This window comes from Vombatus ursinus, unplaced genomic scaffold (genome assembly GCF_900497805.2).
Source record: "Vombatus ursinus unplaced genomic scaffold, bare-nosed wombat genome assembly UNPS02014799.1, whole genome shotgun sequence".
Taxonomy (NCBI): domain Eukaryota; kingdom Metazoa; phylum Chordata; class Mammalia; order Diprotodontia; family Vombatidae; genus Vombatus; species Vombatus ursinus.
Window position 1 is genome coordinate 4,735,211 of NW_020954577.1, and position 13,054 is coordinate 4,748,264.

At 43.7% G+C, this 13,054-nt stretch overlaps 1 protein-coding gene across 2 annotated transcripts in view; it reads right to left on the bottom strand.

The window, feature by feature from the left end:
- Positions 1-13,054, bottom strand: part of LOC114050684 (cyclic AMP-responsive element-binding protein 5) — a 487,545-nt gene that overhangs the window by 57,198 nt on the left and 417,293 nt on the right. The gene's annotated exons all lie outside the window — the stretch shown is intronic.

Sequence of the window (13,054 nt, forward strand, 5' to 3'; positions counted from 1 at the left end):
CCCAAGGTCACAAATACATCCCGGCAGGCACCAGAACTGGAAAGAATCAGAGGCTACCAAGTCCGGATTCCCTTCCCATTTTCTAAATGAGGAAAGTGAGGCGAGGAGGGGGAAAGTGATTTGTTCCAGATCGCACAAGCAATACGTATCAAAGACAGATTTTGAACACAGGCCCTCTGACTCCAGAGTCAAGTCTCTTTCACTGCTCCACGCTTTGAAGAACAGAGATGTAGCAAGCTGTTTAACAGCACTCAGTTTGTGTCTTCTTTCACAACATGATTAATATGGTAATTCAGTGACCATGTATAACCTATATCAAATTACTTACTGTCTCAGGGAGGGGTGAGGGAAGAGGAGAGAAAATGTAGAACTGAAAAAAAAATTAATGAATGTTAAAAATTGTCTTTACATGTAACTGGGGGAAAAGAAAATATTATTAAAAATAAAAATTTTAATTAAAAAAATTTTAATGTAAAAAAAAAGAGCACCCTAAACCAACCATGTATATTTGTTGGTCTTCTGCAATCTAAGGAAGTCAGCATATGAAATTTAAAAAGTACCAGTTCACGTCCTGCTGGCAACTTTTTTCCTGTCGAATGATGGTGGGTGAATTCCAGCCTTTAGGAGTTTCTGTTGAAATGAAGACAGCTCTGCTTGCTCTCCTGATTTCATGGGGCCACTTTTGAGTAAAGGACTTTGCAAATGAGGTTGAGGAAGGGACTGGTAATGACATCATCTAAGAAAAGATTGAAGGAATATAAGGGCAGGGGGGTAGCTAGGCTGCAGAAGATGAGATTTAAAGGGATGTGGATACAAACCATAAGGCACCATATAAATATAAGCTTATTATAAGCCTGTCATACAGTCAGGGGGCATCTTTCATCTACAGGCAGTATGTCTTAGTGGACAGATTGCTAGATCTGGAGTCAGGAAAACCAGGATTAAAATCCCATCTTTGATTCTTATGAATTGTGCAACCATAGATAAGTCATTGAATCTGACGAGTTTTGGACAACTCTCTGTAATTTGTAAATTACTAATGAGTTGTGAAGGATTTTATATACTGACAAAATCAAAGGCCCTTGATGTATACAGATGGGTACACTCTGGAAAATGAATTCAAAGAACTAGGTTTAATGTTTATTGTTTCTAAACAATCTGAACTCATTTCTACAGTAACTACTGGTTTCGATTTCTTAAACTGCAGAAATTTCAAACTGATATTTGCACATAACTGAAAACTGCTCAGGTCATGACAAGGCTGGAGATATGGAAATTAATTTAATGTGAAATCCTTTCACTGGGGGAGTTATGTTCAAAAAACAAAAAAACAAAACACACACCAGATTTTTCCAATCATCCAAACTGGGAAATCCTTTTGTGTTAGTTTATCCATCAAGACATAAACCCTGAGCGGAGAGGAAGAAGCCTGAAGAGAGAGACAGAACTGACAGAGTATTGGACTTGGTGGTAAGCCAACTGGGGTTCAAATCCCGCCTCTGATGTTCTAGTTGTTGTGACCTTGGGAAACTTCACCTGAGCCTCAGGAGCCTCTCAAACATTTAGAGAGATGTCTGAGGGTTGTGGCCAGGGCAATACTCCAGAGAAAACCTACATGAAGCCAGGTGTCAGATTCAAGGCTTCTGACTGTGAATCCGGCAGTCACTCACCCACTACTTAGATTCTCTAAATGGAAAAATTGTTAAAAAAAAAAAAAAAAAGAGCAATGGGGGGGTGGATCTAAAAAAGAGACGGAACCAATAAATCATCAATCAATCAATCAATCAACAAGCATCTATTAATATGCACCAGGTACTGGGAGATGAAGACAATTGCGAAACAATCCTTACCCTCAAGAAGTCAATATTTTAAAAAGAGAAAAGGCAGGTGTGACAGTGGAGGTACTATCTAATTAGCAATGGGCAGGTGGAGGAGCGTTTCTTGGCTCTGATGGAAATAAAAAGTCTTATCTCAGATGACTCATCTGACCTTCTGTGCCTCAGTTTCTCTGTGAAATCATCTGCTGGCTTAAATGGACTCCAGCCTTCCTTCTAGGCTCTGTGATTCTCTGAAAACCTTATAAATGAGAATTCTTCAAGACACCTTTCCTTCATTTGATTTGAAAATGACCTCCACTGAGAATTTTCCTTGGCTACTGGGACCTGCCCTTTAAAATGTTTTTTTCAGGGATATTTTTGCTCTTGGGGCAAGATCCAAGATCTGCACTCTTGTTTGGAGAGTCAAGTCTTCCCTAATGACTGGGGGTGGCCTGGGGCACTGGGGGCTTTATTAGGGGGACCATATAGCACCCCCTTCTTGTTAACTCTGGTTTCAGTATGGGCTCTGCTTCCTTCTCGGTTATTCATGGGAAACCTGCCCCTCCTCCTTTGTTTTTGTCACAGCCCTTTCATTCCATTTCTGTTCCTGTGCCGTGTCTTACTCTTTCAACAATTTTTGACTAGTAACTTGAGGATTTTTAGACATGATCTCACTGGTCAAGAAATGCTGGATCTTTAGACCTGGGCATACAAAGATGAGGCTCTGTTGGTGTTATAATATTCTTCCAGAGCTTGACTTTCTAAGCAAGTGAGAGTTACAAGGAAAACCATTTCTGCTTCCTTAAAAAAGTGGGTTGAGCATTGAGGGTGGATGACTGAGGAACTGGCCCAGGCCAGGGACGTGGGCATTGTGTCTTGATGGACAACAGCGAAAGGAGCCCAGAAACAGACAGGAAGTCTGCCTAGACGAAGAGCATGGCAAAGAACTCTTAAGAGCCATGAAAATTCAGTGGGAGTCAGGACGGTGGAAAGTAAGCAGGATTTAGTCAGAGATCTGGGTTCAAATCCTGACTTTGACAGTTAGTAACTCTGTGACTATGGCAAGTCACTTAACTTTTCTGGCTCTCAATTTCTTCATCTGCAAAGTAAGGGGGTTGGCCTCCTCACCTGTGATAGCTCTGGTCCTTGAAAATGAAGCACTGAGCAGCAGTGGATAGAGAGCTGGGCTTAGAGGCAGAAGGACCGGAGTTCAAATACTGCTTCTGATATTTGCTAGCTGTGTGACCCTGGGCAAGTCACTCAATCCTTCTCAGTCTCATACATACAAATTTCCTTGTACATAAAATGAGGAGGTTAGATTTGATGACCTCTCAGCTTCCTTTAAGCTCTGGATCTAAGATCCCATGATCCTCTCGGTCTTCAGTGCCATTGTGCCCAAGGGAAACACAGTTGCCAACTGTTTCTCTTAAAAACAACTACACACACACACACACACACACACACACATATCTTATAAGTGACCCAAGAAGAAAAATGACTAGACCCAAAAGGCCGGACCCGCCTACCCACCCACACACACAGGGAACTGTAAATCAGAGATTAACAACACAGCAAATTGGCAGCTGATGCTTTTGACGTTATGAAGTGCCAGGTCTGGGCTCCATTACAGATGCCCTTTGTTTTCAGCACTTGCCATTTAAAAATACACCCTGCCATTGCTGGATGGCGCTGGTCTGGTCTGGACAGAACGCCCATGCAGAGGCTGAAAGGCGGGAGCAGATCCGGTGCCATATGGCTAAAAGCCCTTGGTAATGTACTTCCCTGGGGGTGCCATGAGATGGCTACGCTGACCGGAGGACCCTAAATGACTTGGAACGGGTTCCCCTCCATAAATCTAAGGGTCTGGGGCTGTGACATTCCTAGTCTTGGCACTGACCTCCTGGGGCAGCTGCTGTGTCCTTGGATGGTCCACTAGGCTGCCTGTTAGGTGCTCCATGAAACTCTGGCTTCCCAGGGAAGAAGCCTAAAGAACAAGTTGCCTATTCAGTGGGAAGGAGGGACAGCTGAGGCTCCTACTGATCTCAGGTTAAAGAGGAACCAAAGCTCGGCTGATGACTACCGTAAAAACAAAACAGCATAAAAGCTGGGAGGGGCCTTCAAGTTCATCTAGTCCTACTTTGTCATTTTACAGATGAGGAAACTGAGACCCAGAGAGGCCAGTGATTTGTCCAAGGACAGAAGGCAGTAAGTAAAGAGCAAAATCAGGATTCAAACCCAGGTCTTCAACTCCAAAATCCAGTGTTCTTTTCACCAGAAATTTAGTTCTCCATCTTTGATGGGTATGGACACTATAGAATAGCTCAGTTTCCTCTCTAGGCCTCAGTTTGCTCTTCTGTAAAATGATGGGGAAGGGTAGGGGGAAAGAGACCAGGACTACATGACCCTGAAGGTTCTGTCCACCTCTAAATCTCTAACACTAGGGAAGGTTTTTCATAACAGCATGAAACGTAGTGAACTGAGATTCCCCGGGGAGAGAATCACACATTCCTGATCTAGAAGGAATACATTTTAGAGCCTCAGATCCAACCCTCTATTTTTAGTCAGTGAGGCCAGAGAGGTTAAGGAATTTGTCCAAAGTCACACAGCTCTTTGGCAGCAGGTCGAACCCCCATCTCTACCACAAGTCCCATGCTTTTCCCCATACAGTAGGCTGTCAGCCCTAGCTTCACCATCAGAGGTAACACCCAGTATCTAATTCTGGGGCTGTAATCATGTTTGCAGTATCAACACTCTTCTACATCCATTGCCACTGTCTATTTCAAGACCCTCTTTCTATGCAGAAAGCTACCTCCTAAATAGCTCAGCACTTTTGTTCTTCAGTCCCACTGAAATCCGAGGGACAGAGGGACCCTCAGAGGTCACACGGCCCATGCTGTTCATTTTACTGATGAGAAATGGAGGCCCAGAAAGGTAAGTCACCTTGGCTGAGGTCACACAGTGTCTTATGGGAGTGGATTCAGAATTTGAACCCAGCTCTTCCGACCCTGCGCCCAAGAAATGTAGTGTCCTTTCCCCTCTAATATGGCCCCAGAGAGGGATCTAGCCCAGCCCTACCCTGTCCCCCTTAATGAGGCATTAACTTGGAAGCTTAATTACACCCACTTAAATATACAGTTAACCACTTCATGGCTGCAACAGGACATACAATCACTGATGTGCCTAAACGTGTCCTTCACTTGAATAGATACTTCATAAAGAAAGCAGGCCAACCATAAAAGGTCATGGTTGGGTCTATTCTCCTACTGGGCTGCTCTGTGTAAGGTAGTGGAATCAGCTTTTCCCCATCATCCACCCCAGGGTCACTCCCTAGGGATATCATCATTCAGGCAAAGTTTGTCTTTATTGGGCTCTCACATCCGTTTTCAACAATTTTTTTCTTTTCTTTTTTCTCTCCCCTCCAACCCTCCCACCACATTCTCTCTGCCTAATCTCCCCACTACTTACCCAGTATCTCACTCCTGAAGGGCCTGTGGACCCAGAGGCATGCTGGGAGGAGGTGGAGGCCTGCTAAAGACTCAAAGCATACCTCCTACTCGTACGGTTGGTCCAGATCACCTGCTTTCCAGGGTTCCTGCACTGAGCATTTCTGTTGGGTTAGACTATACGAACCAAATAACCTCTGAAGGCCCTTTCAGCTCTAGATTTAGGGTTCCATGAATTCTACCTCAGGAAAGTCACAAGTCTGTGCCTCTAGGAACTCTGAAGTTTTGTCCTCTTCCTCTTCCTCTCTCTCTCTCTCTCTCTCTCTCTCTCTCTCTCCCCCCCTCTCTTTCTCTCTCTCACATACACACACACATACACACACACCTTTTACAGCCTTCACATTTTCTCTGGAAGATACTGAATACCGTTGCATGTTTTTAATAGACAAAGTCATGGATTCTCAGAGCTGGAAGGGACTCCAGCGGCTGTCCAGTATAATCCCTCTCTGTACTGCCTCCATGCTCTCTGACAACTGGTAGTCCATCCTTGGCTCAAACGCTTCTAAACCCACCGCCTCCCAAGGCAGCACACTGCACTTTGGAATAACTCTCCTTGAGAGGAAGATTTTCCTGACATCAAGTATAACTGTGCCAGTGAGAGATAGAGAACTGAACCTGGGAGACCCAATTCAATGTGGATCTGCCAGGAAATCAAAGAACCTCATAGAACAGCACAATTAGGAACCTTTCCCTCAATTTTTCCAAGAGAATTCTACCCATTTTCCCTTTCTCCACCCTAGCTGTGCCAGATCTCTGGCACACTTAGACACAACCAGCCATGCAGACTGACTTCTAGCCCTCACACTGCGGCTTCAAGAGGTCTAAATGGCTTCCAAATATTTACTCATCTATCTTTTATTGTATGCTCATAAGGAGCTGTCTGCACTTCATAAGCTTGCTTCTCTTCTGCCTTTCTCCATCCAAGGATGGAGCACCGGACTTGAAGTCAAGAAGATTTGGGTTCAAACATCAAATTGGGCACTTACAAGATATGATTCTGGACATGCCATCGAGGCTCTCTAAGCCTCAGTTTCTTCATCTGTAAAAATGGGAGTAATAATGGCATCTATCTCCCAGGGTTGTTGAAAGGATCAAATGAGATAATGTCTGTAAAGTGTTAATAACACTTTGTAAAGTTTATAGCACTATATCGATATAAGTTACTATTATTAATAATAACCTCATCTTTAGTCAGCCTCCAAATGGAAAGCACCAACAGTGACCTCCAAACTTTCCCAGAGAGGAAAATCCTCAGATTAAGTGCTCTACCTATACTCTGTGTAGGACTGCAAAATCGAGATGTCCCCAAGAATGTCATTACCATTGGCAATGGAGGTCAATCATGAGAATGATCAAGAAACGTGAATAACAGTAAGGAAACCGCCCGGATCCAAAGGGGGAGTTCACTGGTGGCAAATGAGACTGGTCTAGGAAGTAAACCTCTAATTTACAATTAACAAAATTAAAAGAAAATAAAATTAGTAAGTCACAGCACCTCTAGGAAGGACTATTTGTGGCCACAACATTCGCTATCATGTCTTTTGAAAGGTGATTTGAAAACATTCAATTCAACAAGCATTTATCAAGTCCTTACTATGCACCAGGAACTAGCCTAGATCCCGAGGACAAGAATAAACCAGCTCCTGCCATCAAATGGCTAGCATTTTACAAGAGAATGAAAGGCTACCAGAGAACCACAAAATGTTAGAGCTGGAAGGGATGTTAGAGACCATCTTATCAATCTTCTGTCTTAAAGATAAAGAAATAGGGGCCCCAAAATGCCTACTGGAGGTATTGTAGGTTAAAGGTAGGATGCCCATCTACAAAGTGAGACAGCCTCAACTCTCTTCAGTAACACAAAACTAGACCGGGACCCTTCTCTGTAAAACGAAGAGGTCTGACTAAGGTCCTCTCCTCCCCTGAATCTATGGGGCCAAGACTCGCATTCGTCCCCAAGGCCCAAGTCCACAGCGATCAGCCACTGCTAAATACAAGCTGGAGGTTCAACAACGAGGGTGAGATAATCCTACTGGGGCGTTTGCATAAGTGAGTGGGAATCCTCTTCCCAATGAGCTGATCTACATACTTAATTGCTACTTCCTTCATTCTCCCACAGGTGCCCTAGAGCTGGTTTCTGAAAAAATTCATCCGTGTTGCTCCCTTGCAAGAGAATACTTTAGTCCTTACATAAAGCATGGCAGTGGAATGGGTCACCTGGGGCTGTGAGTCACACCAGGGCATGCTGACAAACTCACAGGGTGATGTTCTTGCCCAGATCACCAAAGCACATTAACGCCAGCACCCACGGATGGTCTCAGACCACAGGAGACCTGTGTTTCCTGCGTCATCACCAAAGGGATCTTCATGAATGACTCCAGAGAAGAGGGAAGGCCTTGGGGATAGACAGGGCTGCCCAGCTTTGGTCCCCCTGACCCCAACACTATTTCAGGGTTAGATCATCTAGGGCATAAGATAAAGACATTTACTTTACATTAGGGTGCCAGCCAGCCAAGTCTATGTTCAAGTGCCTGGGGCCTAAGGCCACACCTCAGTAATCTGGCCATGGGACAGATGCTCCTGTAGCTCTTAAGCAATCTGAAGGAATGAGGTTTTCCTTGGTTTATCCAGGGGAGGCCTGGGAAAGGAAAGATAGGCTTGGTCTACCAGGTCACTTTCAGTGAAAGCTAATGAGCTCAGATCTTATCAATAGGTTCAAATTATCTTCTTCTGGGATGGTAGCCAAGGTCATTAAGTCTGGAGGCTTCCCTCTGTGTGGGTTTGTGTCTGAAGCGAAGAGACATGAGTTGGAGGCGATGAAGAGCTTTTTGGTCCACAAAACGTAAGTCCTTGTGGCACCATATTGCATAGAATCAAGTTAAAGATCTAAGGCGCTAGAAGAAATTCATGTAGTCATGAGTTATATAATAGGTGCAGTGTGAGTCTGTCGACTACACCAGACATTTTGGTCACCCCTTTGACATTTAAGGGTCAGAATTTTGGGTCAACCCAATGGCTTGGAATCTTCTGCCACATCTACTTGCTGGGCAGCCTTGAAGGCAACCAGGGCTGGGCCCTACCATCTGATGAATGATCTCAAAGCCCATCTTCTGCATGGAAACAGAAACAGCCATAACTAAGAGGGAGGGGAGAAGGTTAGAAGCCAGCCTCAGCTGTGCTCTCCCTCCCTCCCCCAGAGGTTAAAGGTTAATAACTCCCTTCAGTTGGTGCCATACTTGCCACTGATTCATCCTGGAAACTCTGATCCCATCAGGGCCCTGATGAATAGCTGTTTTGCAACGTGTGTCTAATGGGATCTCTGGCCAAGTCCAAAGCAGCCACAAGTTTGTCTGGGGATTTGCTAAAGGGAGATTCCTGAAAGGGCACACAAAAGAACCGGCAGACAAAATAAGACCATGGCATTCTTACCATGATGGTGCCAGGGGGGAGTTGTTTTAGCTCAAGCCAATCAGCATGGCTGCTACCTCCTCTCTTTGGAATGGGGTCTCAGAACCCACAAACCTGTTGCTCTCAGAAGAGTCACAGATGAAACCCCAAAGCTACCAAAAGACAACCAGAAGACCATCAAAAAGCAAACACAAACACATCCAGGGTGGGGATGAGGATGATTGTTTGTGCAAGCGAATACTGAACTAAGCTCTCTCAGCTGTCTAATGATAATAAGACACGCATACCAAGCTGAAGGGCACTGAGTGGGTTGGTGGAGAGTAGGATGAAAACCTTCTTATCTAGGCATATTTTAAAAGGATGGGTTGGTTTGTCTTTGCAGCTAGGGGTGGACACTAGAGGACAAATCAGAATGGCATCCTTACAGTACATGGAATGCCCTATATTAACTCCATCCAATCCAACCCAATCTAATTGCATCAGAATGGAGTAGAGTGTAAGCTCCTTAATAAATGTTTATGGAAGTATTGGCCAAGCACTGTGCTAGATGCTGGAGATACACGATGCTTACATTTGACAATCCCAACATGGCATGGGCTGCCTCAAGAGGTACTGGGTTCTCCCAGCACTGGGTCTTCAAGCAAAGGCTAGGTGATGTAGAGGGAGTTTCATTAAGGAGCAGCTTGGACTGAGGTCACTGAGATCCTATCTGACTTTGATATTTGATGATTCTGAAACCTTCTTCTGAAGAACTCAAAGTGCTCTCTCTCTCTCTCTCTCTCTCTCTCTCTCTCTCTCTCTCTCTCTGTATATATGTATCTGTGTTCCTCTCTCTGTCTCTTGTGACCACACACACACACACACACACACATTAATTATCTAATTAAACCTCCCAATAACACTGGGAGATCAAGGAGAAGGAATGGCTACCTTCCCATTTTCTGATGCATGAATAGAAGATAAAGGAAACACTTTTCAGAAAGTCATGGAGACTGACAAAGGTGGCCCACCTGGAGACTCTGTCTAGAGCTGTAGCCCATGACCTTATCCCCTGCCCCTGCAGCCAAATGCCCCAGTCGTCTGATAGGCAGCCTTCACCCTGATGACTGAAAGCAGCCCTGTTTGTCTTAGCATTTAGTATTAACTCATTTACATTTCTTGGCTCACTTTCAGGATGGCCAGGAAGCCAACCCAGTGCCATGGGAAGAACACTGGCCTGGCAGCCGCAAGACCCAAATTCTATTCCCTGTCCTCGCCGCTAATTAGCTGTGGGACTGGAGGCAAGGAGACTTCTCTGAGCTTGAGTTTCTTCACCAGGATCAGAAAGGAAGGATTTGGAGCTCACCCTTCCTAAGTGCCCTTTTCAAATCTAATATTCTCTTGTGACAGGAGTCATTGATTCAGACGGTTTCTTCCAGCCTTTGAATTCTCTGAGTCAGAGTGGCTAGAGAACTGACTTTGGAGTTAGGAAGACCAGGGTTCAAGTTCTGCTGTTAACACAAACTGGCTGTATGACCCTAAGAAAGTCATTTAGGGGCAGCTAGGTGGCACAGTGAATAGAGCACCAGCCCTGGAGTCAGGAGGACCTGAGTTCAAATCTGGTCTCAGACCAGACACTTAATACTTACTAGCTGTGTGACCCTGGGCAAGTCACTTAACCCAAATTGCATCGCAAAAAAAAATAAATAAAAGAAAAAAGAAAAAAGAAAAGAAAGAAAGAAAAAAAAGATTAAAAAAGTCATTTAACCTTCAGGCAACTCTACTTTCAGAGCAAGCACCATCTGCATAGAAGGAAGGAGGTTTTCACCTGCAGTTCCTTACATCAGTGTAATCACACAGGTTTGGTCCCCTTATGCATTTCCCCCAAACACACACACACACACACACACACACACACACACACACGATTTTGAGTTGTATTCCTATATTTCAGATGATAAAGATACCAGTGGCTAAGAGACTTTGAATGTTACACAATGAGGCAGCGAAGGGAAAGAAAAAAAAAAGCCCCAATAAACCTGGGACCAAGGGGACCAAGGGGACCAAGACCTAGGGTCCTAGGATGCATAATTGGAAGGCACTTAAAAGAATATCTAGTACAACCGCTTTTTTTCTGATAAGGAAACTGAGGATGCTAGCCAGAGTAGGAACTGAGATCCTGGGGGAATGTAAATCCTCAATCAATGGACAGACAAGCCTTCCTTTCTCCCAATAATGAGCAGGCTACCAACTAATCGACAGGATGGGGCACATTGGAGAATGCAACAGATTTGGAGTGAGAGGGTCCGGATTCAAATTCTGACTTGGTTTTGTCTGTAAATTGAAGGAGACAGAGCTAAATCCCCTTCCCTCTCTAAGGCTGGGAGCTTAAGAATGTTTCAGCTCCTTGCCTTCCTTTCTCTACCAACATATCCTGTTCTTTTTCTCTTCCTTATTTTTCTCTTCTCCTTTCCTCCTTACCCCATAGACGTTTGAGCTCTTAGACAGAAGAATGTCACATAAATCTAAATGCAAGTGAACATGCACAAACAAAATAAAATCTGAATTTCCCTAAAATGCATCCAAGTTTCCTGGACTAGGAAATGAAAACTGAAAAAAAAAAATCCCACATTAAAAAACATTGAATTTGCACCGGGTGATCCTCTGGGGAAATGTAGGATTCTATGTTATTTCCATTTTAAAAAATCAGGAAAATCACCCTGTAACTATTGGCAATAAAAATAATTTTTTTCTGACCATCACCTGTTTTTACAGAAGCTATTGACATATCCCAAGAGAAAGCCATACATAAGATACTCAGATACTAAATATGAATAAAATCTGCTTAGGATTTGGTTGACAAAAAAATGAAAACTCAACAGTAAAAGATGGCACTCCCATATATAAGAGTAATGGTGAAAAATCTGACATCAAAACACGAGGGTGGTCTTGCCACCATTTCAATGACTTTCCTGGGGTTTATTTATAAGCAAGACTTCTGATACAGTAATTGTTGTTGTTGTTCAGTCATGTCCGACTCTTCCTGACCCCATTTTGGGGTTTTGTGGAAGAGATACTAGAGTGATTTGCCATTTGCTTCTCCAGCTCATTTTACAGATGAGGAAACTGAGGCAAACAGGGTGAAGTGACTTGTCCAGGGTCACACAGCTAACAAGTGTCTGAGGACAGATTTGAACTCAAGAAGATGCTACAGTTAGGAACTACATAAAATCCTGAGATCCTGCCATCTGTAAACTGAGGGGCTTGGACTTAATGACCTCGATGGGACCTTCTAGCTCTCAGTCATATGATTACTAAGAATAGAAAGTGGTAGCAACTAGCTTTTAAAAATCAATCCAATATTTAATCCTCATAGAGGACCATTTATTTTCTTATAGAAGGAAAGCAGCCTCAAAACTTAACAGTATCTATAAAATGCTTTGAACTCTTGGTGGGGATGGAGGAGAAATGCTGCAGAGAAACAGAAATAAATTACTGCCCAGACGTTCTTTTAACCAACAAAAAAAAAAAAAAATCAAAACCCAGTGTAGGGACCGTCCAACAAGAATATTGACATTAGACAAATATTTGTACATCTATAAACTCATCCATATTTTATTTTGGGCTTTTCTCTTCAATATGATTCATTTTACAACATTGACAAACATTTTGCTCTTATGTCCAAAATCCAAATGGCTCCAGGTAGTCCCCCAGGTGCAAACTCTCCAGAGAAAATTCAATGCTTCCCAGTGTTGAGCCTGAGGGTTTGTCTGCACAGCAGCCTGCAGCCCTCCATCATTTTTATTTATGCAGACATTTAGAAAATGAATCTTTCTTCATGCTTAATTGCATAAGAGGAGGTTGTCGACCTTGATGAGGGATTCCAAATTGGGAGGAAAAATCCAAAGTGATTTTTAGGAAATGTTTTCTTTCATGTCTTTGTCCTTTAACCATCTAGGGGCTCTGTGGCATTTTAAAAGCTCCTGGCTGTCCCAATGTCTGCTCTTCTTTAGGGGGTTGCTGAAGGAAATCTACCCCTCCTGACTACATTTCAGCATCACACTGCCAAGTGAAATCCCCCACACTGTGGTCTCTCTACTCACCACCCAATAAATTGCTATAAATGAGAGAAAATGGATGCAAAACCATGGTTTTCAATGCAAGGAAAATCTCAACAGCCACCATTACCAACACCCACATATTTAAGCAAAGGCAGATTAATTCATGGTTCAGGGTGGGAACAGGGGTACTGATAGGCAAGTAGTGATTCAAGGGCCCGATTCTAGTCTCTGGCCCCTACCACAAAACCATTAATCACTGTTCCCAACTGCTCTTAGCAGGATGACTGTT